Source organism: Tursiops truncatus, chromosome 1 (assembly GCF_011762595.2).
Source record: "Tursiops truncatus isolate mTurTru1 chromosome 1, mTurTru1.mat.Y, whole genome shotgun sequence".
Taxonomy (NCBI): Eukaryota; Metazoa; Chordata; class Mammalia; order Artiodactyla; family Delphinidae; genus Tursiops; species Tursiops truncatus.
This window is the reverse complement of record NC_047034.1, coordinates 72221826-72246007: the sequence shown is the minus strand read 5'-3', so window position 1 is coordinate 72246007 and position 24182 is coordinate 72221826. Positions and strand designations below refer to the sequence as shown.

Genomic DNA, 24182 nt, shown 5'->3' with positions numbered 1-24182 from the left:
TGCCCTCCCCAGGGTGAAAAACTGCAGCCACAACAAACAACTCAGAACAGATTTTGGCTGGTGGAGTGACGTTCAGAGCCAGCCGCGTCCTCCCCTTCCGGTCACGAGGTCAGCAGGGCCGTTTGTAACCCAGGCTGGGTTCAAAGCCTTGTGCCCTGGGTTGGGGGCCTGCAAGCGTGGGTGCTGGCCCTTGAGGGGAGCAGGGGGCTGCGCTGGAGGATGCTTTAGGCTCAGCCTGTTCTGAAGCCTGGGGCAGAGCGGAGACATCCCAGTGCATCCTCCATCTCAGGACTTCTCTGACCCCTTACCCCCTTCTCTCCCTCCCTTCAGTTCTAGATGCTATGGGGCTGAGAGTGGACTTGGGCCAAGTCCACACCTGTCCAGCTTAGAGCTACTCAGCCCCAAAGCCTTACGCAGTCTCCCTTGCCATCCTTGTTCTGCCTTATCGGCAAACCCAGGAGCGTGGGCTGAGCTGGGGGGACATGGGTCATGGGTTGGATGTGGTGGTGACATGGGCTGGGATGGGACAGAGATTGAAATGGAGGGACATGAGCTAGGACCAGGAGACATGGACTTGGATGGGGGGACACAGGTGTGGATGAAGGACATGAGCTAGGTGGAGGGGGGGCGAGGGCTAGCATGGGGGACAGAGGTGGGAAGTGGTGGGGACACATAGGCTGGGTAGCTCAGCCCCGGGATGACACACTGGCAAGTGTGGTGCTGACACAGGGAACAGCCCAGATGTGCTGGGGCCAGGCCAGACAGGATACTTTGGGCCCAGAGCAGGAAGAGCAGCTGCAAGCAGAACCCAGCGATGCTGGCCTGAGATCTGAGCCAGGGAGGCCTGGCCTCTGGCTTAAACAGAGGTTGGGGGGAGCGGGGACAGATACAGCTCCTCCTCCAGAGGGTCAGCGTCACACGCTTGGCTTTCACCGCAGCACCTGGCCGGGGTTAATTACAGGGCTGTCGCCAAGCCTGGCTATAAGTGGATGAACCGGCCTGGGGACCTGCGAGAGCTCAGCTCAAGTGGCTTGGCGTCCCCCCCAACCTGCCACTGAGAGGCTGGTGTTGGCCAGGGGACGCTTCGGCTTCACATTAGCGCTCATGCACAATTTTGCACACTTCAGTTCACACCCGGGCATATAACCTCACAACCTTGCAACCGCATGCTTTCAATCAAATTCCCTGCTCTGAGGTGGGGTGGGGGGGAGGAATGACAACCCTGAAGGGGCCTCAGAAAGGAAGGCAGGGGCTTTGTTGACACAGCTGAAGTGGAAGGGTCCTCCCTGGGCCAAGGGAGCAGCTCAGGCAGCCCGGGCCCGCCGGCAACCCCTGCCCCTGCAGCCGCCCCGCGGGCAGGCCCCGGACACACACCGCTTCGCCACTTCCACACACATTCCGGCGTGCACGCTCAACACACTTCAAAGCCACACTCCCACCCTTCACGGGCACCAGGCACGCACAGGAAGGTCACACTAACACACTCCACAAACGAGAGCCCACACACAGGTGGAGGGGCTCACAGGCACCCAAGCCACACTTGCACCCAGGGTCACACAGGGTGACACGCTTGAGGACTGGCATCCGACAGATGACAGTTGCCAACACAGACCACGCTGACGGCCCCAACTAAACAAACAGTGTTTCCTGCCCGGAAGGGCAGCAGCCAAACCGGCTGGACAAAGTCTGGAGTCCGGGAAAATCTAGGGGAGGGAGAGGGTGGGGTGTGGGAGAGAGCAGGGCCACATTCACGCCCTCTGGAACCTACAGGTTCCTAGGACCCCAAGGATATGCCCAGACACACTCACAGACACAGGGCGAGGCAGGGGCTTCTCACCCACGTCCATACGTACACAGAGACATGAGTCCACACCAGCATTAGACACAGATGCCCACCGCAATTCCTCCCAGGGGCCCTGAACAACCCTCCCACTCCTGTCATATGCTGATCAATAAGGAGACAACAATGAAAGGGACCCCTCTTTGCACACCACGGACACGCCTTCACACACACGCACCAGACCCTGAGCCTGGGATAGGGACCCGGGGAGAGACCAACAGAGCCTGCCCTGCTCTTTGTGGGCCATGTCCCCACACTTACCACCCTGGGCACCAGCACTGCCCACTCTGGGCACAGACCCCCCTACACCCAGCCCTGGGTCTGGAGGGTGATCCTGGCACCCCTCTGTGTCCTGAGGCCTGTCACCTGGGGGCTCTTCTAGGCCTGCCAGCATCTGGTCTGACCCCTAGAAAGGGCTCACAACGCGCCTTGGGAGAATTCTTCACTCCTCGAGGGCTAAGCACGCCCCAGGCCCTGTGCTAAGCCCTGGGTGTACGACCCAGAGGGAAAGGGCCACTTGGCTGGGCCTGTGGGCAGGGCCACCAGGGACGTCTTTTGGAGAGATGAGAGGCTTGAGGGACGGGTGGTGGATTGCCAGCTAGCGTGTGGGAGTTGGCTGGTGCACTAGGAGGGAAGACAGGCCCGGCAGAGGGGGCGGCTGACCAAAAGGGCAGAGGCTGTTATGTTTATGTTTCATAGCATAAGCAGTCACAAAAGCATTCACACTCGCAGCAGAGCACACCCTTTTCACACAGTGCACCTTCATGCACACACACACACACACACACACCCCTCGGGCACAAGTCTGCGGTCCCATTCCCTCCCGGACTACCCTGTCGGCGCCGCTCCCACAGTCTCTGTGTGCATGGCGCCCCCTAGAGGTTCTCTCGCACATCTGCGCCCGGGCTGAAGGGCCGCCTATCGTGCGTGGGTGTTCGCCGTGACACCCGCAGCGAAGGAGCCTCTTCTCCTGGGACAGGTGGCTGGGCAGCTGGGAGCATCGGAGCAGACCGTGAGCCTCCCGGCGCTGGGGACAGCGGGGAAGCCAGGGAGACTGTGGCCGCTAGGGGCCTCAGAAGCGGCAGGTTCTCTTGTAGCCAAGAGCACGTAAGCAGAAGCCCGAGTTAAAAATAGGCTGGATTTCCTGCCAGAAGGTGGCAGAAGAGGAAGCGCTTTTTTGACAGTACTTATTCTGTCCTAAACACCTGGAGGCTCTGTGGGACATCCCCCCCCTGTGCCCCCTCCCACCCCTGTGGTCTGAGGAAACCAACCCAAAAGCTCAGTTTTTAGAGCGGGCAGCCAACATGCCCCTGTGGATGCTTGTGACCGTGTCTCCATTTTTTGTCTCCTTTATTATCTTATTAAGCTATACTTTTAAACGTGTGTGTGTGTGTGTGTGTGTGTGTGTGTGTGTGTGTGTGTGTGTGTGTTTCCATAAGATTACAGAATGTATCTTTAATTTATCATAGACTATCTTCTTCAAGTAATATTATACCACTTAGAGTGTAAGCACCTTACTTGGTCTATTTCCCACCTCCTAGCCTCTGTGCTACTGTTGTTCTGCATTTTATTTCTACATATCCCATAAATCCCACACACATGATCGTTTTTGTTTTAATTCCTCCACTATCATTTAAAGAGAATTTTAAACTAAGAAAATAGTCTCTATATTTACCCATATATTTACCATTTCTGGTGCTCTTCATTCCTTTGTGTAGATAGAGATTTCCATCTGGTATCATTTTTCTTCTGCTTGAAATTTTTTCTTATAGTGCAGTTCTGCTGGTAATGAATTCCTTCAGCTTTTGAATGTCTGAAGCATCTCTATTTCATCTCCAGTTTAGAAAGACATCTCCACTGCATTCTAGGTTGACAGCTTTATCATTCAGTACTTTAAAGACGTTGCTCCACTGTCTTCAGGCTTGCGTTGTTTCTGACGAGAAGTCTGCTTCTCTTTTTCCTCTTTACTTAACCTGTTTTTTGCACTGGCTGCTCTTAAGATTTCCTGTTCATCACTGATGTTCAGCAGTGATTAAGGCAGATTATGATGTGCTTTCATATTTCTTGTGGGTTTGTTGAGCTTCTTGGATATATGCGTTTATAGTTTTTATCAAAAACACAAAGTCTTGGGCTTCCCTGGTGACGCAGTGGTTGACAGTCCGCCTGCCGATGCAGGGGACGCGGGGTCGTGCCCTGGTCTGGGAGGATCCCACATGCTGCGGAGCGGCTAGGCCCGTGAGCCGTGGCTGCTGAGCCTGCGCGTCCGGAGCCTGTGTTCTGCAACGGGAGAGGCCACAGCAGTGAGAGGCCCGCGTGCAAAACAAACAAACAAAAAAAAAAAACACAAAGTCTTTTGGCCATTATTTCTTCACATATTTTTCTGTCACCCCTCTCCCCACCTTTCTGGTTCTCCAAACAGGTATATATGCTGCTTGATAGTATTCCAGAGCTCACTGATTACTGCTACTACTACTGCTACATCCTCCTCCTCTCCTTCTTTTTCTTCTTCTGTTTTTTTCCTCTCTGTGTTTCATTTTAACTTTCTATTGCTAAGTCTTCAAGTTCACCCAGCTGTTTTCTGCAGTGTCTAATCTGCTTTTAATCCCATCCAGTATATTTTTCATCCCAGGCACTGTAATTTTCAATTCTAGAAGGTCAATTGCTGTCTTATCTTACATCTTTCACATCTATCCTTATCATGTTCTTGTGTTTCTTTATCTTCCCGAACATATGGAATATATTCATAATAGCTATTTAAAATCCTTCGTCTACTAATTCTATCATCTGTGTCATTTCTGGATCTGTTTCGATTGGTTGATTTTTCTCATTTTGGGTCGTATTTTCCTGCTTTTTTTCGTGTGTGGTAGTTATCGGTTGGATGCCAGACCCTGTGAATTTTATGTTGTTTGGTGCTGGCCTTTTTTTTTTAATTGCTTGAATATTTTTGAGCCTTGTTCAGAGACACAGTTAAGTTACTTGGAAATAGATTGATCTTTTAAAACTTGCTTTTAAGTGCCATTTGGCAAGACCAAAACAGCCTTTCATTTAGGGCTAATTTGGTCTGGCCACTGAGACAATACTCTTCTGAGGAGGCTACTTGATGCCCATGTATCAGCCAGGAACAGGGAAAGTTTAATATAAAGAATTATTGGAACTTCCCTGGTGGTCCAGTGGATAAGAATCCACCTTCCAATGCAGGGGACACTGGTTCGATCCCTGGGTGGGTAGCTAGGATCCCACATGCTGCAGGGCAACTAAGTCTGCGCACCACAGCTACTGAGCCCACATGCTCTGGAGCTCGCACCACAACTAGAGAGAAGCCTGCGCGTGGCAACGAAGAGCCCGTGTGCTGCGATGAAAGATCCCGCGTGCTGCAACTAAGACCTGACACAGCCAAAAATAAATAAATAAATTTTTGTTTTGGTTTGCTTTGGTTTGGTTTTTTTTGCAGTACGTGGGCCTCTCACTGCTGCGGCCTCTCCTGCCGCAGAGCACAAGCTCCGGACGCGCAGACCCAGCGGCCACGGCTCACGGGCCCAGCCGCTCTGCAGCACGTGGGACCCTCCCGGACCGGGGCACGAACCCACGTCCCCCGCATCGGCAGGCGGACTCCCAACCACTGCGCCACCAGGGAAGCCCAATAAATTTTTTTTTTAAAAAAAGAATTATTAACCGTAACAAGAGATTGGTCCGTAAAAGATAAACAGAACTCTAAAGGCATATAGGAATAGCAGATATTCAGCCACTACTTCTAGGGCTGAGAAGGACAAGCCCTCCCCCAGCTGCATCTGAGAAGCTGTGTCTGCTACAGAAACCTGTGGAGAGAGCACGCCAGAATCCGGAAGGAAAATTTCTTCCTCCTGCAATGTCTCTGCAGCATCCTCCTTTAACAAAGCCTAAAATCATGCCCATAATGTTTAGTGGTGATCATTTTGTACTGTATAGAAATATAAAATCACTGTATTACGTACCAGGAATTAACTTAGTGTTGTAGGTCAATATACTTCAAAAACAAACAAACAAACTCATAGAAAAAGAGATCAGATTTGTGGTTACCAGAGGTGGGGGTGAGGGGAGGGGGAATTGGATGAAGGCAGTCAAAAGTTACAAACTTCCAGTTATAAGATAAATAAGTCCTAGGGATGTAATGTCCAACATGATTAATCTAACTAACAGTGCTGTGTGTTATATGTGAAAGTTGTTAAGAGAGTAAATCCTAAGAGTTCTCATCACAAGGAAAAATATTTTTTCTTTTTCTTTTAGTTTGTATCTGTATGAGATGATCGATGTTCACTAAACTTACTGTGGCAATCATTTCATAATGTATGTAAGTCAAATCATTATGCTGCACACCTTAAACTTATACAGTGCTGTATGTCAATTATATCTCAATAAAACAGGAAGAAAAAATAATTTTAAAATAACAAAAATATTTAAAGAGCTCATCTCCATTTTCACAGAGCAGGCAATGAGGAATCAATTTTTTAAAATTTTATTTATTTATTTTTGGCTGTGTTGGGTCTTCATTACTGTGCGCGGGCTTTCTCTAGTTGCAGTGAGCAGAGGCTACTCTTCGTGGTGGTGCACGGGCTTCTCATTGAGGTGGTCTCTCTTGTTGCGGAGCATGGACTGTAGGCGTGCAGGCTTCAGTAGTTGTGGCACGCGGGCTCAGTAGTTGTGGCTCGCGGGCTCTAGAGCACAGGCTCAATAGTTGTGGCACACGGGCTTAGTTGCTCTGCAGCATGTGGGATCTTCCCGGACCAGGGCTCGAACCCATGTCCGCTGCATCGGCAGGCGGATTCTTAACCACAGCGCCATCAAGGAAGCCGCTGAGGAATCAATTTAGAGCTGAGAGGCAATAAATTAATAACCGGCACAGAGTGATAACTGTTAGGAGGTCTTTCTACTTTGGTTGGTGAGACTATAACTGAGCAGGACCCCCTGGGGCCTTCCCAGGACAGACCCCCACCATGTCCTCCACCTGCCTCTTGTTTGTAGAAAAACTTCAGACTCCTAGGCCTTCTCCAAGTTCCAAAGAATAAATTTAATCAGAGAAGTGAGGAAATGTAGAAACAAAGGAAAACAGTCAAGTAAGACAAAATAATAATAGTTTAACCATTAAATAAAATCAAGGACTTTTAGTTCCTCCTCAAGGGCTACAGACAATACTCTGAGCCATACCCTTTGAGCTGTTTTGTAGATAATGAAACGCCCACAGGTGGAAGAAGTTAATTGTATGCTGCCCCAGACTGGTTGGAACCAGAAGGTTGATGATGTTGACTCTGGATTACCTCACCACCAACCAATCAGAAGAATGTCCACCAGCTGATCACATACCCTACAACTCCCCCCCCCCACCCTGTCTTTGAAAACCTTTCTCTGAATGCCACCCAGGAGTTCAGGTCTTTTAAGAACTTGCTGCCTGGACTCCTTGCTTGGCACCCTGCAATAAAAACTCCACCCTCCTTCACCACAACTTGGTGTCAATAGATTGGCTTTACTTCGACCAGGCAAGCAGACCCAAGTTTGGTTTGGTAACAGGAACACAAAGTATTCCTGGAGTTGTCTAAGCTCTGAGGAATGCCTCCTTTCCTATGGTTCTTCCCCTACATGTGTACACTGCTCAGCACACAACTGAACACCTGGAGGGGACGCTCTGCAGATCTCCAGAATTCTCTCTCCATGCAGCTCTCTCCTCTTCAGTGCCCCGACCTGTGAACTGCCCACCTCGGCCTCCCCAGACCCCCAGCTCCCTCTCCTCAACTCCAGGAGGTCACCAGGCTCACCCTGGGTGACCCTCTCTACACCACTGCCTGGAAATTCTCTTCAGGCAGTAATCTTGGGAAATCTTAGAGCTCACTTTGCTTTTTTCCTCCCTCTCAGGGATCACTGTTCTGTTCTGCCTGTTGTCCAATGTCTGAATATCATTGTTTCATAGAGTCTGTCCATTTGTTTAGTTGTTTAATGCAGGAGGGTAGAGGATGGTCCCTATTACTCCATCATGGACGGAATTAGAAGTTGGCCTACGATTGGAAGAGACTTTCCTGCAAACATGACTTTGCTTGCTTTTTAAAAAGCCCTTGAGACTTCCATGGTGGGGCAGTGGTTAAGAATCTGCCTGCCAATGCAGGGGACATGGGTTCGAGCCCTGGTCTGGGAAGATCCCACGTGCCACGAAGCTACTGAGCCTGCGTGCCACAACTACTGAGACTGCGTGCCACAACTACTGAAGCCTGTGTGTCTAGAGCCCATACTCCGCAACGAGGGAAGATACCGCAATGAGAAACCCGCGCACCGCAACAAAGAGTAGCCCCCACTTGATGCAACTAGAGAAAGCCCATGCGCAGCAATGAAGACCCAATGCAGCCAAAAATAATTAATTAATTAATTAAATAAAAAAAGACCTGTTGGGTCTTCTTCAGTCTTTTAACCCCTTCTGGCTGCAATAACTAGCATAAACACTCCTGTGTATCACATTCCATTATATCCCTCTATTGAAAAGGGGGAGGCTTTATATTGTAATGTATATGTCACCCACTTTTAATTGTATATAATTAATTTTGTTTTATCACAGGAATGCATTACATAGTTTAGAAAGTCAAATAGGACTAAATAACTTCGATGAAAAACAATAACCCCTGCCACACCCTTCCCCAACTCCCAATCCCCATTCCCAGAGGCAACCACACTCAAACTTTCTAGTTGCTTCTTTTGATATTTACCTTCATATTTCTAAACAATCTGATTTAGCCGGTACTGCTGTTGTTATTTTTTTCTTTCTTATTTTTTTTATTTTAGACTTTATCTATGACTTCCTCTTATGGAAGGTATTTAGTTCTCTATGTTCTGCCCCTCAATGCACAAACACACACACTTTGCTTCTACCTTCCCAATATAGTCAAATCCAAATTTTTGGTAAATTCAATATTTAGCATTTAGATAGTTATGAAACTGTAATAATTATTCAGAATTGAGCCTTGTAATATACTATGATCCATTCTAGAATTTTCTTCAAAAACTTTTTATTTTCTTTGTAGTTAATAATTATCTGGAAAGACCAACAACCCAATAGAGAAATGGCCAAAGAACATGAATATTTCACAGAAAAGAAAGGCAAATGGCTCTTAAATGTTTAAAGAGGGCTTCCGTGGTGGTGCAGTGGTTGAGAGTCCGCCTGCCGATGCAGGGGACACGGGTTCGTGCCCCGGTCCGGGAAGATCCCACATGCCGCAGAGTGGCTGGGCCCGTGAGCCATGGCCGCTGAGCCTGTGCGTCCAGAGCCTGTGCCCCGCGACGGGAGAGGCCGCGACAGCGAGAGGCCCGCGTACCGGAAAAAAAAAAAAAACAAAAAAAACCCCACCATATTGAGGTAGCATTTCTCATTTATCAGCTTGGCAAAAATCCAAAACTTTATAACACAGTCTGTTGATAAGGCTTCAGGGAACAGGCGTTTTCATATATTGCCAGTGGGAAGGCAAAACAGGGTAACTCACATGGAGCGGGATTTGGAGATATCAAGCAAAATTACAAATGCATTTACCTTTCACCCAGCAGTCTCACTTCAGGAAATTGGTCCTGCAGCTATATCTGCAGACATTTGAAACAAAGTATGTATACAGTTACTCACGGTGGCATTCATTTACAACAGTAAAGTATTGGGAAAAAAAGTGTCTTTCTATAGAGAACTGGTCTAATAAATTACTGTACATCCACACAGTGGAGCACTAAGCCACTTGATAAAAGAATGAGGAAACTCTCCGTGGAAAGATCTCCAGGATATAATGGAAAACGAAAACAGCAAAGTGTAGAACAATGTATATAGAATATTTTAAAAAATAAGATAGTATATTCATATTTACTCATACCTTATGGAAAAAACCCTGGAACATAACAATGTGAATATAATTAACACTACTGAACTGTACACTTAAAAATGATTATGATGTGGGACTTCCCTGGAGGTCCAGTGGTTAAGACTCTGCGCTTCCGTGCAGGGGGTACGGGTTCGATCCCTGGTTGGGGAACTAGGATCCCACATGCGGTGCAGTGTGGCCAAAAAAAAAAGATGATGGTGGTAAATTTTGTTATGTCTTTTTTACCACAACTTAAAAAAAAGAAAAATCATTGGAAGTGTCCATAAGAAACTAACATAATATGGTTGCCTATTTGGGAGGAGACAGGGTACGTGGAGTTAGTTATTTTGGTTTTTATATCATTTTGATTTTTCAACCATGTGAATGTATTACCAATTCAAAAATGAATTTAAAATGAAAATATTTCCTGGACTATTTTATTTATTTGTTTTCTTTTCCTGATTACTAATTTATCCCCAAACTCTCTGATCGATCCTTCCTCTCAATGTGGTCAAACTCATCAATAGCTTGGCAGTGCCCTTTTTCTTGGAGACAGTCTTCCAGGAGTCATTCACTCCTTTGCTCTAATCTGGGTTGGTTGGTCTTTAGTTCTTTAGCACAGCTGCCACCTTGGAGCTCCTCTTCATCAACAGTCTGGGAATTCCCTTCCCCTTTATCCTGTGTTAGAGCCCTGTTTCCTGGATCCCATGTCCCATCCTCTCTGTGTTTACTTCTCCTTTGTGGACATATTTCCAAGAACTTCCTGAGAAACATTTGCTTTCTTTTGTGTGTTTGAGTGACTTGTAGTGCTCTTTATCCTAACCCCATCCTTCATTGCTAGTTTGGTTGGGGTAGAATCATAGGTTGGAAAGCGTTTTCCCTCAGGACATCAAGGCCTCCTAGTTTCTAGCGTTGCTACTGAGAAGTCTAAGACTAAACCCATTCCTGATCCTTTGTGTGAATGCAAATCTTTATCACTCTCATTCTAAAATTTTGGTTCTTAGAAAGTTTCTAGTATCATTTCTTTTCTTTTTTTTTTTTTTAATCTTATTTTATTTTTGGCTGCACTGGGTCTTCATTGCTGCACACGAGGCTTTCTCTAGTTGCAGTGAGAGGGGACTACTCTTCCTTGCCATGCCCGGGTGGCTTCTCTAGTTGCGGAGCACAGACTCTAGGTGCACAATCTTCAGTAGTTGTCGCTCGCGGGTTCCAGAGTGCAGACTCAGTAGTTGTGGCACTCAGGCTCAGTAGTTGTGGCACATGGGGTTAGTTGCTCTGCGGTATGTGGGATCTTCCCAGACCAGGTCTCAAACCCATGTCCCCTGCATTGGCAGGCGGATTCTCAACAACTGCGCCACCAGGGAAGCCCTCTAGTATTATTTCTTTGATAATTTCCTCCCATCTCCTTTCTCGTATTAGTTGGATGTTCAGTCTCCTGGGTTGTTTTTCTAATTTTTATATTTCCTCCCCTATTCCCCAACACTTTGTTTTCTTCTGCTTTCTTAGAGATTTCCTCAGCTAAACTATTCATTCCTTTGGTTAATTGTTTTTACTAACGTATGTCTAATTTCTGATTAATTAAATGTCTAATTGCTTTTTAACATAATCTTTTTATTTCATGAATCCTCTTACCTCTCTAAAAATATCAGTTACCATTTTTTTAAAAGATTTCTTCTACTCCCTGCATTATTCCTATTTTCTTTGTGATTTCTTTTTCTCTGTGTGCTTTATCTCTGTCTTTTTCCCATTGGAGCCTTCCTCAAATGCCTGCGGAGGGCTTCCCTGGTGGCGCAGCAGTTGAGAGTCCGCCTGCCGATGCAGGGGACGCAGGTTCGTGCCCCGGTCTGGGAGGATCCCACATGCCGCGGAGCAGCTAGGCCCGTGAGCCATGGCCGCTGAGCCTGTGCGTCCGGAGCCTGTGCTCCGCAACGGGAGAGGCCACAACAGTGAGAGGCCCGCTTACCGCGAAAAAAAAAAAAAAAAATGCCTGCTGACCCTCGGCTATCCATTCATACTTCAGCATGAGGCACAGAAAAAGCTGTTGGGTAGCTATATGTACAAGCTGGGTTTGTGACTGTACTCCGATAGAATACTAGCTCTTCAAGGCAAAGATCTACCTCAGTTTTCTTTACAGATAGAGCCCAAGCACCTAGAATATTGTCTGGCATATAGTAGATGCTCAACAAATATTTGTGGAAGGGAGGAAGAAACAGAGGGAAAATTGGAAGGCGTGAAGGTTGGAAGAAGGGAAGGAAAAAAAGGATATCTAGAGGCTTTCTCATCTTTTCTAAAGGTTAACCTTTCCTTTGGGACCATTCTCTGGCACTTTTTCTAGAAAAGAGTCCTCTCATCTTGTTTCTGGGAGTGCAGCCCTAGCTTTCAGGAAGCAGGTAGGGAAGGGGGCAGGAATTTCATCATTCAGCACACAGACTATTTTTATCCATATACTCCTTTTACCTATTTTTGCCTGGTGTTCCTGAGGCTAGATTATTTTTTCAAATCCTGCTATCTTCCCGGCATTATTCTCCACAGTAAGGAACAGAGTCCTTGCCCCATGAAGCTTAAAATCTACTGGGAAGAAACATAAAATAAACAGAAAATAATATATACATATTTAATAAATACATAATATCTATTTTAAATATAAATGTATATATATGTATGAATATAAATGTCAGGTAATGACAAGTGCTATGAGGAAAAGTAAAGCAAAATAAGAAGGTGAAGAGGGGACAGTTTGGCAACGAGGATGGGATGGTTGGGACTTCCAGCTTGCTCCAGAGACTGAAGCTGAGACCTCAGGACCACTGATGAAGCTGGCAAGGCCTCAGATGGAGTGGGAATAACAATCATGCATGTTCACCTTGTATTCATCCAGTGGAGTCTTCTCTTTACCAGTGATAATAAGCATGGTGACCTGGGATGCCATAGTTTGAAGATAAGAGAATCGCAAGACAAAGGAAGTTCCAAATCTTCACTTGGAGGAGAGCCACCTGCCAATCAGATGTCTGTTTTGGACTTTATATGAGTAAGAAATAAACATCTTTTGTAATATGTCAAGAAAAAAGAAGATGACGCGGAACAAGAGTGCATGGGTGTGACCTTCCTCGTGCAAGTTCTTGCGAGCTGGAGTCATCAGAAAAGACCTCTCCATGCAGGCGACATGTGACTGACTAAGTGTATATCTTGGGGGAAAGTTTTCCAGCCTGACATTCAAAGTGCAAATTCTCTGAGGCTAAAGCAAGCTGGGGAGGTCAAAGAGCATCAAGAAGGCCGGTGTGGCTGGACAGTGGTAAGTAAGGAGAAAAATGGTTTGAGATAAGGTGGGGGAGGGAGCCTGGGGCCAGATAATGAAGGGCTTGGTAGATCACAGTGAGCACCTGAATTCCATTGTGTGACTGGGAGCCACTGGAGGGTTTGGCCAGGGGAGCCCAGGATAAAATTTACGCTTACAAGGATCTCTTGGCTATCTTGTAAAGAACAGGATTATAGGGGTGAGAGTGGAAGCTGGGAGACCGGAGCGAAGGCTGCTGTCTAGATCCAGGTGAGGGGAGGTGATGGTGGCTCGGCCCAAGTGGTCGAGGTGGAGGTGGTAAGCCGGGGTCAGCTTCAGGATGTACCGGAAGGCAGACCTGACAAGATATGATGAGGCCTGGATGACGGTTGAGAGATAGGACGGTCAAGGATGACTCCCATTTTGCTCTGTTTTGGTGTGGTTTTTCTTGGCAATTAGGTGGTACCATTTGCTGAGGTGGGAGTCACTAGGGGGAGGAATGGGTTTGGGGGTGGAAATCAAGAGTGCATTTTGGCCATCCCCAGAGTGTGGGATGCCAATTAGACTTCCTGGTGGAGATGTCACATAAGCAGTAGATCTGTGAGTGTAAAGTTTAGGGTGAGGGATGGGTTAGATATAAATGTGTGAGTCGGGATTCCCTGGCGGTCCAGTGGTTAGGACTCTGCGCTTTCACTGCCGGGGGCCTGGGGGTTCAGTCCCTGGTCTGGGAACTAAGTTCTCACAAGCCACAGTGCACGTGTGAGCCGGGAGCCTGATGAGATTTCTTAGGGAGTTCATTCACTCAGGGCAGTGGGGAAGTTTCCTATGGGGTAGGGTTTACAGGGGTGTAATTGCTTCACTTCTGGGGATCCGGGAAAGACCTGGGGGCCTAACTGCCCCAGACCCCCCTTTCCTAACCCCATCTCCGTTTCCAGCCCTGGGCCAGATCCTTCCTTGAGAGATGCCCTACTCTTCCAAAATCCTTTGGCAAGAGTCCATTCTGCAGGCACCCACCTTAGAGCTTCTTCCTTTCTCAAAAAATCAGTTCCCACTCCCCGACCTGCTGCCCACCTTCCGAAATGTGTTAAACCTCTCATCTTTGGAGGAGCTATATTATTATTATATAACGATTCACAGTCATTCTAGTGTGGTTTTAAGAAGTAGACATGTGTGATGAACCCCTCCTGTTTCCCCAAGTCTCTTAAAGGGCAGAATTTGTGCATCAGCACGGAAAAAGCTGAGGATCCAAAGTCAGACAGACCTGAGTTCAGGTCCCAGCTCCACGATTTTCAGGCTTGCAAGCCTGGAAAGGCTTTTAAACCCCTCCATCCCCACTCTGGGATGGAGATGATACCTACTCCTCAGTTATCATCAGGAGAGGCTAGTTCCTTCGCTCTCCCCACCCCCTTATAAAACCAACTCCTCAGAATTCATATAAACTAGAATGGGAATAAAAATAGAAAAAGGGGTAATGAGAAAAAAGAGGCAGCCCGCCTATGGGGTGAAGATCCGCCCCCTAGCTCAGGTATATTCACAGCTATAACCATTCATGCTCATCAGTCACTTCCTTCTATCCTGGGAACGAAATGTGCTTGACCGTGATGCATTTGTCTAACTTCGAAGCACAAGCAAGGAAGTAACATTAATATGGTAATTGAGGTCCAAACCACAGAAGGAGCTGCATTTCCATTTGGTGATCATAAACCTATCTACCGCTCACCCACACTCCCAGATCCTCTGCACCTGGGAGAAGAAAACCCATGGAGATTGGGTATTGGAAATGGCTGCTTAGTTATGCTTAACACCTTTTCCAAAAAGGACCATAGCTTCCTACAGTTGCTTCTCAAGCTTAAACCAAAAAAACTCCCAGAGGAGTACGGATGTCCTCGGTCCTGGCCAGCCCCAGCTCTCTGCCACATGCCACGTATACACTGTGCATCCCACACATGCTCTATCACAGGCGGTGTCAGAGAGGACTTTGCTCAGGAATGAGTTTCACAGTACTGCAAGGAACAATGCTAGAGTTACACACTAAAGCAAACAGCACTTTGGAAATTTCTAGAAGTTTAGAAACTTTCTTGTTCTTGTGTGAAAACCCATGTCTTTGCCATAATGTTTTTTTTTTTTAATTTTTATTTATTTATTTTTGGCTGTGTTGGGTCTTCATTTCTGTGCGAGGGCTTTCTCTAGTTGCGGCGAGCGGTGGGCCACTCTTCATCGCGGTGCGCGGGCCTCTCACTGTCGTGGCCTCTCCCGTTGCGGAGCACAGGCTCCAGATGCGCAGGCTCAGTAGTTGTGGTGCACGGGCCCAGTTGCTCCGCGGCACGTGGGATCTTCCCAGACCAGGGCTCGAACCCGTGTCCCCTGCATTGGCAGGTGGATTCTTAACCACTGCGCCACCAGGGAAGCCCTGCCATAATGTTTTTAGGACTCAGGAAACAGGTCATAACCCCTCCGTCCCCACATCAATTCTGATAGTGGTGCTTCTCCTTTGGAGCAGCACTCTCCATAACAATAAACGTGGGCAGCTGCCACTGTGGGCCGGGCACTGACAGAGACCTAGGAAGCAGAAGTGTGGGGTTTGGGTTCAGTCCTGCACACTTGGGCCTGAAGGATGATACCACTGTGTACCCGCTGGGCTGTATTGATGCTCCTCGGGCCTCTGAGGACACTAATTCCAGCCATGTAGGGTTAGTGTGAGGGCTAACATGGCAGGTTGTATAACCCTACATGCCTGGTGCACCATAGATGCGCAACAAGTGATCATTATTATTAGTGATAAGTAAAAGTGGTGCTGTTTCCTGGATGTCAAGGAAGTGTCAAAGTCATGAAGGGTTACAAGAGTTCAGAGGGTGGAGCTTACTAAATTGACCCAGGAGGCTTCACAAAGGAAAATGCACCTTGACACACAGTTGTCAGATAAACTACAGACGCCCAGTTGAATTGGAATTCCAGATAAGCAACGAATACTTTTTTAGCATACATATGTTCCAAATATTCCATAGGACATACTTATACTAAAATATTCTTCATTGCTTATGTGGACAGAAATTCCGATTAAATTGGGCATGCCCCATTTTTATCTGCTAGATCTGGTAAGCCTAATCTGGAAGAAAGGGTAGCACAGACAGGCTGGGAGAAGAGGTTGGGGGACCCCCACAAGCTAAGTGGAGGAACTACCACACATATGCGCTTACATCTGTCAGGCGCTGTGTTGGGCAATTTACAAGAGTATCCCAAACCCTTGTAAGGTATTTATTATTCCTTACATTCTGCAGATGAGGGAACTGAGACTCAAGACCACTTAAATCCCCACCCCACCCCCCACCCCCAGCTGCCTGGCTCCTAAGCCCCTGTCTCTTCCCAGGCACCACATCTTCCCGGGGGCAGCCAGGAAGCAAAGGAAAAAAAGCGTGAATACCCACCTTCATGAGAGAGCCCAGCCCCGGCATCTGTTCCAGTTCTGTTCCAAGACAGCCTCACTACTGAACACCAAGGAGCCTTCATCTTTTGCTTTTTGTAATTTTTTTTTTTTTGAGAGCTGAATACAACAGCTAGACTTATAGATTGCCACTCCCTTTAATATTTCTATTTAATCAGGCTACATTTGGGGTGCCTTTCCATTATTCACACTAATCAAGTGTTTTTTCCATACCCAGTTTTGAGCTCCCCGTTATCCATCTCAGAAACCACTATAGGGAATGGTGCCCAGTTGCCAGAGTGTCACCATCCTTCATCACTCAGATGCCAGGAAATTTCATAATAAAGACAAACTTACCACAGGCCATCTTGCCCTCCCACAAAAGCTGTCCCCAAACAAAGGGTTTCCTAACAAGATAAACATTATGTATCAGAACTACAATAACATAATACCACATTTTCTTCAAATTAGATTTTGAATTCCACCAATTCCAAATCAGCGCACTCAACACTCTAAATGAGGCAAACTTCAAAGAGTAGGAAATAAAAATATCTTAAAGTGTGATGGCTTTTACCAAATTAGGTCTGTGCCAATGCAGAGCCTTTATTTTCTGCAAAGTAACCCTCTTTAAAAAAGCAAAAACAGAAACACAGTTTAATTCAGCAAACATTGACTGAGAGCCCACTCTGGGCACAGAGCTGCAGGGAAGACGTTGAGAGCCAAGTTGGTTCTGGTCCTCAAAGGATGTGTGACGGGAACGGACACTTATTCAGCTAAATTTCAGAAAGGAAGGAACAAAGTAAACATTGTAAAAGACAAAATGTCATGGGGGCCCAGAAGAGGGAGTGATTAATTCGCACTGTGGGGAGGTGGTACTGAGCCAGCTGGGAAGGCTGACTAGGGTTTTGACAGCTGGTGAAGGCATCCAGGCAGAGGGAACAGCTCAAGCAAAGGTAGAAGGCCGTGACGTGCGGGAGTACTAATCATCATCATCTAATTGATCAAAATGTGTATTGCGACATTCTAATGATTATATGTTGTCAAATATTATCCCTATTATTCTATTACTTTAGAAGTAAAAATCACATACCTGCATGATTACCCCTATAGGCCTTTAACTAATGATGTATAAGTATGGTGGTTTTTAAAAAGATGCTAATTTCCCAGACTAAACCACCTTCCCAGGTCCCACGGCCCTTTACACGCATTCCAACACGAGGAACACACACCCTGACCAACAACAGACTCCTTTCTTGCCCCTGATTCTCGTCGGCTCCTTGGCCATCACTACTTGTAGACTCCCTCATTAACACATACTCCAGGCCACACATGCACACATATTACCAAGTCCCCGTACGCAGTGCCAGACAGGAAACACATTTGGAGGACTTTAAACAATTTTAAAATGTGCCTTCAAATTTTACAACTTGCTGTACTTGCCCGAGGGAGGAACCAAGCCCCTTGTATAAATATCACCCCAAACAGGCCTGCTCTACCTCCCACCCAGCTCAGGGATCTTGGCTTTTCTGTGTGAGGTTCAGGGTGGGTTTGGGGGTTTTGTTTATTTTGATTTTGGGTTTTTTTTTCATTTCCTCTGTGTCTACTGTGGTCACCGGCTTTTTCAGTCATGTTTATTTTATAGGCATTCCCGGTAGCCAGTGGGAGAGAAGGAACAGTCCTTGCTCCTCAGAGCAGCAGCCACACAAGCAGCCCAGGACAAAACCATTTATCAGGCTCCGGGCGGACCTGTGAGGAAACTTCTCAAGGACGTCGTTTCCTGCCATGAATTGGACAGTTCCTAGAGCGAGCCTGGCTGTGGGCAGAGGAAAGGACCTCATAGCAGGGACCGGGGCACCCAGAGGATGCTGGCCGAGACGGGCCCCTCTCAGTGCCCCAGCCCCTGGCCCAGCGCCTTTACCCACAGGGGACCCTCAGGAAGCCACCCCAGCTGCTTCATCCACTGTCCCCGTCACTGGTTCACAAACTGGGGTCTCCAGTTAACCTTTGCTGGTGTTTGTTAGCTATCTTTTTTTTGTATCGCCTTTAGAGAAGTATAATTTGCACACAATAATATTCACACATTTTAAGTGTATAGGTTGATGATGATTTTCTCGACAAAGGTATTCACCCCTGTAATCACCAGCCCTGTCAAGATAAAGAACATTGCCATCTCCCAAGAGAGTTCCTTCACGCCCCCTTCCAGCCAGTACTCCTATCCCCACCCCCACCCCCTATCCCAGGCAACCACTGAGCTGCTTTCTGTCCCTGGAGATTAGAGCTACTGGTCCTAAAATCAATGAAACTCTTCTGGCGGGGCATTGCCGCTGGCTGGTACCCTGCCCTTCTCCACTCCTACAGAGGATCCAGGTGCTTCAAATGACATATGGGGATTGTTTTCTTTTCTTTTTCTTTTTTGGAAGAAGAAAGAGGAGAGAGTTCTGCTGAAACAGGAGTCTGGGAAGAGATGGGGACTAAGCAGTGGGGGAGGTCTTGGGTCTGTCCTTAGCCTGGTAGAAGGGTGGGGGCAGAAGGCGGATAACTGGCTTTGATAAGGGCCTTGGGGCCTCAGGGCTGATTTGGGCCTTTGGTGACTGAGCACAGCCCAGAGATGGAGAGACGGCCCACTCCCAGCCTGCCTTGCCAGGGGCCCGGCTCTGAATCTGCCGCTGTGTCCTCGGCCCCTCACCATTATCCTTGTCTGTCCTTGCCTGGGCAAGGCCCGTCTCTTTGCCCAAGCTTTCTGCTGGGGACTCAGCTGGGCTGCTGTGGCAGGAGGGGCTGAGGCAGGTCGCTCAACGGAGCCTTGTGTGTGCACTGGGGTTGGCAATCACCAGGCAGCCAGGAGAGAACACCTCACAGGAGTGCCCTTGCCGGAGGGGCTGTGGAAGCTCCCCAAAGGCTCTGTGGCAAAGCTGTCATCCTCAGAGAGGACTAGAGGTCCCAGTACAGTACAGCAAGGTGGCGAATACGCACACCCATCCTCAGCCCAGCCCCGGGGGGGGAAGCCTGTCAGGCCTCATAGAGAGAAGCAGCTGCAAATGAAAACTGAAGAGCTGACCCACCAAACCACATGGAGACACCAGTGGCCTTTCTCAGGGACCTTCCTCCCCTCCTCCGACCGAGGTCACACAGGAGAGGAGAGGGAGATGCCTGCTGCCCCAGCAGCAGAAAAACACTGCACCCCACAGAACAGCTGCAGCGCTCAGCGCGCACAGACACAATGATGAACCCACTTGAAACACCCTGTGGGGACCATCAGCAATATTCGAGGGGGACTTGGCAGGTGGCTGGAGGTCCTATGTCAGCAGGTGGGAGCCAGAGCCAGTTGTACTGGAATTCATTACTGTTACTGTGAGCCCTCTGCAATAAAAATCATAAGAATTACCATCATAATAGCTAATCCTGAGGTCTTTCCATATGCCAGACACTAGCCAGCTTTTCTAAGTACTTTACATACATTATCTCATTTAATCCTCTCTGTGATCCTTTGGGTGGGCCCTGTTATTATCATCTTTGTTGCATGAATGAGAAAACTGAGGCTCCGGATAGGATTTGCCCAGCGTCACATCCTAATAGGCGATAGAGTTGGGATTTGAATCTCTGCAGTCTGTCTCCAAAGCCCAAGCTCTTAGCCTGGGTGAGGCCTGGGAACGGGTTCTCTAGTGACTTCCTTCCAGTACCTCTCAGCCCTCCTCCCACCGTCATCTCCCTACCTGCCTCGTCTCAGAAACAGCTGTTCCTCCTTTCACCAAGATGGACTCCTACCCTCCAGCCTGAAGCCCATCTCGACACGTCCTTCCCGGGGCCTGCTTCCTCAGTTTCCCCTCTGTATCTCCAGACTCTTTCCAGTAGTTTTCTCCTCTTTACCTATAACTGGGCCCAGATTTCTCCATCCAAAAGAATCCTTCCCTCCATTCTGCAAACTTCTCAAGCTACCAAGCTCCCTTAGTTGACATCTGCTTGTTTGCTCGCCCAGCTTCCATTTCCCCTTCTGGGGACAGAAGCCCAGTTTTCCTGGGGGACCCCCCTCATCCTCAGTCCACCTCCCAGGTCCAGTAGTGAGCCACTGTCCTGAGCCTGGCTAGTGCCAGCACAGCAGCCCCAGGCCACAAGGATTGGTTTGGGAATGGGCGTGTGGCCCAAGGAAGGATGCTGCGAGTTCTCCTTGGGCTCTTGCTGAAACAGTAAAGATGCTCTCCCTCTGCTGGGATGACTAAAGCAATGGGATGCTTGCCTGAAGCCTGCATTTTGCCTCCCTGAGAAATATACCTGGGCCCCCTCACTCTTTCATGGTTCCTGCCTGGCTCCCTGCAGGCACTGTTTGCAAACCAGCTCTCCACTCTCTCATGTCAGTTCCAGCACCTCAAACCCTAATTCTCTGCTCCATCTCCACACTTCTAACTCAAAGCACTGTCCTCGGGCCCAGTGGCCAAGAAGAAACTTCTTCTCAACCCATTCTCCAGGCTTTTTCTTTTTTTTTTTAATAAATTTATTTATTTTATTTATTTATTTTTGGCTGCATTGGGTCTTTGTTGCTGTGCACAGGCTTTCTCTAGTTGCAGCGAGCAGGAGCTACTCTTTATTGTGGTGCACAGGCTTCTCATTGTGGTGGCTTCTCCTGTTGCGCAGCACGGGCTCTAGGTGTGCGGGCTTCAGTAGCTGTGGCACACGGACTCAGTAGTTGTGGCACACAGACTCAGTAGCTGTGGTGCATGGGCTTAGTTGCTCCGCAGCATGTGGGATCTTCCCAGAGCAGGGCTCGAACCCATGCCCCCTGCATTGGCAGGCGGATTCTCAACCACTGTGCCACCAGGGAAGCCCTCTCCAGGCTTTTTCAAGTTTTTTTTTTTTTTTTTTTTTTATTTATTTTTGGCTGTGTTGGGTCTTCGTTGCTGCGCACGGGCTTTCTCTATTTGTGGAGAGTGGGGGCTACTCTTCTTTGCGGTGCACAGGCTTTTCATTGCAGTAGCTTCTCCTGTTGCAGAGCAGGGGCTCTAGGCACGTGGGCTTCAGTAGTTGTGGCACACAGGCTCAGTAGTTGTGGCACACGGGCTTAGCTGCTCCACGGCATGTGGGATCCTCCCAGACCAGGGCTCGAATCCATGTCCCCTGCATCGGCGGGCGGATTCTCAACCACTGCGCCACCAGGGAAGCCCTCTCCAGGCTTTTTCAAGCACTTTTAAACTTAACCTGCTGAAACAGAATTCCCTGTCCTTCCTCCAAAACATACATCTGCAACTGACCCTTCTGGTCTCCCAGGCTTTAGACCTTGGTATCATCACCGACTCCCTCTGTACCCATCCAGGTCCTGGCTTGCCAGTGACAGAAACTGACTCCAGGTCACTTAGAGCAGAACAATAATTTATTGGAAGGAATTCCAGTAGTTCACACAACAGATGGAAAGGCTGGGAACCAAGGCACATGGGGCAGGCAAGACTACAGCCAGGATCACAGGAAGAGTCTAGGGAGAAATGAATTCTAAGTCCTCACATCTCTGAGTCCTTCCTTTGTAGTAAGAGCCCTGGGTGGAAGCACCTGACTGACTGAGCTCTAGCAGAAAGGTCTGGGAGAGCAAGGCTTTTATCTGGAGGCTTTCATGGCCCTGCCTCCCACCTGGGTTCCAGATGCTGAACTCACAGCTCCATCTTTCCCCCACATCCAAATAGCTGCTGCATCCTGTAGAGATCATTTCCAGAATGGTCTTGCATCACTCTGCACCCCCAGCGGCCTGCACTAGTTGCCCCTTTCTAGGAACAGCTGGATAGGACGGTGCAGTGGTTAAATCAGGACCCTCGAGCCAGATTGCCTTGTTTCAGATTTCAGCTTCACCGCTTTACCAGCTGTGTGACCTCGGGGAAGTTAAGAACTTCTCTGTGCTTTCACTTTGCTCATCTGTAAATTGTGGATGATAATACTACCTATCTCTTATGGTGATTGTGAGCAGTGAGTGCTTAATGTACACAAAGTGCTTCAGATGAGCCTGGAATGGAGAACGTGTTCTATAAACGCGAGCTGATGATATTATTCCCAGGGCAACCTGCCCATTATCCACTCTCAAGTCTCCAAACCTCCCCTCTCTCTCTGCCTTCCCTCAGCCTAGGGTTCCCCAATGAAATACAACCCCCTCGGCTTGTCTCTGAGGCCATTCTGGGTTGGCCAGCTCCAGCTCAATCTGGAATGTCCTCAGCCCATGTAAAAGCAGTTTCCCTGTAAGCCACATCTCCAAAGAGCCTCCTCCAGGATGTCTATCCCGACACCTCCCCACACAGGGACTTCTGTCCATGTGAGGCACTTTTTCTTCCGAGTCACAAAGCACTGGGAGCCCATCTCCCCGAGGTATTTACCACATTCCGCCTGCATTCCAGCTCTTTGTACACTCCTGCCCCTCCTCTCTGCGTGGTTCCAGCCCCCTCCCTGTGCCCAGCTCCAAGCTGTGTCGCCCTTTCATGCTGTGTGCCCTTCCCCACCCCCCGCCCCTTACTTCATCAATTCCTACTCCTCTTTAAGACCCAGCTCGGGATCTCCAGGACCCAGCAGTGCCTGGCCCACAGTTAGTGGATGGAGAGTGTGATGGAGGGTACTAGATGGAGCCTGGGGGGCAATAAGGAACGTGGAGGGAGTAGATCCTCTCCCCATCTCCTTCCCCTCGCCCCTGCAGTCAGGGGAGAAAGGCCTGCACCTTCCCTCTGGGCATGGAATGCCCTTACCCACCATCCCTACCTGGGGAACCCTCAAAAGGATTTCCCCCATTCATCTCTGCCCCCACTGCACCTCCGAGCTCTTGGCTGCCTTGTCCCTGGGGCATTTATCAAGTACTACCTGGAGGAACAAATATTTGCGTTCCTAAGGCTCCTCCTCCATCACCCTCCCTGTATCCCGAAGACTCCCCTTCCTCATTCCCAGTGTCAGCACATTTACCCCCAGTCAGTCCAGGAGGTCAGGCCCAGGTAAAGAGAAATATACACCAGTCCTTACTGACAGGCTTAGCACCAGGCCCCTCACAGCAGCTATTTCCTTTGATCCATATAATAATTCCAGGAAGAAAGTAGCCTTGCCCCCATCTTACAGATGAAAACAGTGGAGGCTCTGAGACGAAAAATGCCTTTCCCAAGTTTCCATATCTGGGACTCAGACCCAGCTCTCACAGCACCACTCTCTCTCCTGCTCACAGGTTGCCTTATCTGGCCTTCCCTGCAGTGCCTAATGAACAAACTGACCTCAAAAAATATTTGGTGAAGTGCAAAGTAAGCCATTATCCGGACATCTACTGCCTGCAGGGACGGGTCAGGGCAGGCTTCAGCGCTGGAAGACTGCATCTCACAAGCCTGACCCACAAACCCCCTCAGGTCCCTCCCGTCCCACCTCCCCAGACCCTCTCCTCCCTCTCCCTCAAGGGCTCTGGTGAGGGAAGGAACTGCCCCCTCTCCACCCCCTTCCTTTCCCTTCTCCATACACACTCCCCCATTTGCCCACAGCAAATTCAGCACTTTGGGCCCAGGTCTTTCCTTTATACCCAGGAGAGTTGGGCAGTGAGGTGTGGAAAGAATAAGGTGCTGTGGACCCAAGCCCCACCGAGGCTGAGGCTAACCGTCTGAGTCCTGAATACCATCATGTCTAATCAGTGAGGGCATAATTCCTGCTTTTGCCCACCTCAAAATGTGTAGGAGTCTATAAAGATGAAATAGTACGTGATCAAATACACAGCTGAAAACACTGGAAGAGTGTAAAATGTTACACAAATGTAAGGGATTCCGAGCTGGCCATAACATGGGCATTAAACTGTAACCTCTCAAA

At 48.5% G+C, this 24182-nt stretch overlaps 1 protein-coding gene across 2 annotated transcripts in view; it reads left to right on the top strand.

The window, feature by feature from the left end:
- The window catches only part of EFNA3 (ephrin A3), a 30002-nt gene extending 12564 nt beyond the window's left edge, over positions 1 to 17438 (top strand). Inside the window, exons 6-7 of one of the 2 annotated variants that reach the window (XR_004526906.2) lie at positions 13 to 108; positions 16335 to 17438. The gene's annotated coding sequence lies outside the window, so the exon portion shown is untranslated. The remainder of the gene's footprint in view (positions 1 to 12; positions 109 to 16334) is intronic. The other variant, XR_004526907.2, reaches the window with a different exon arrangement.
- Positions 17439 to 24182: the final 6744 nt, after the last annotated feature.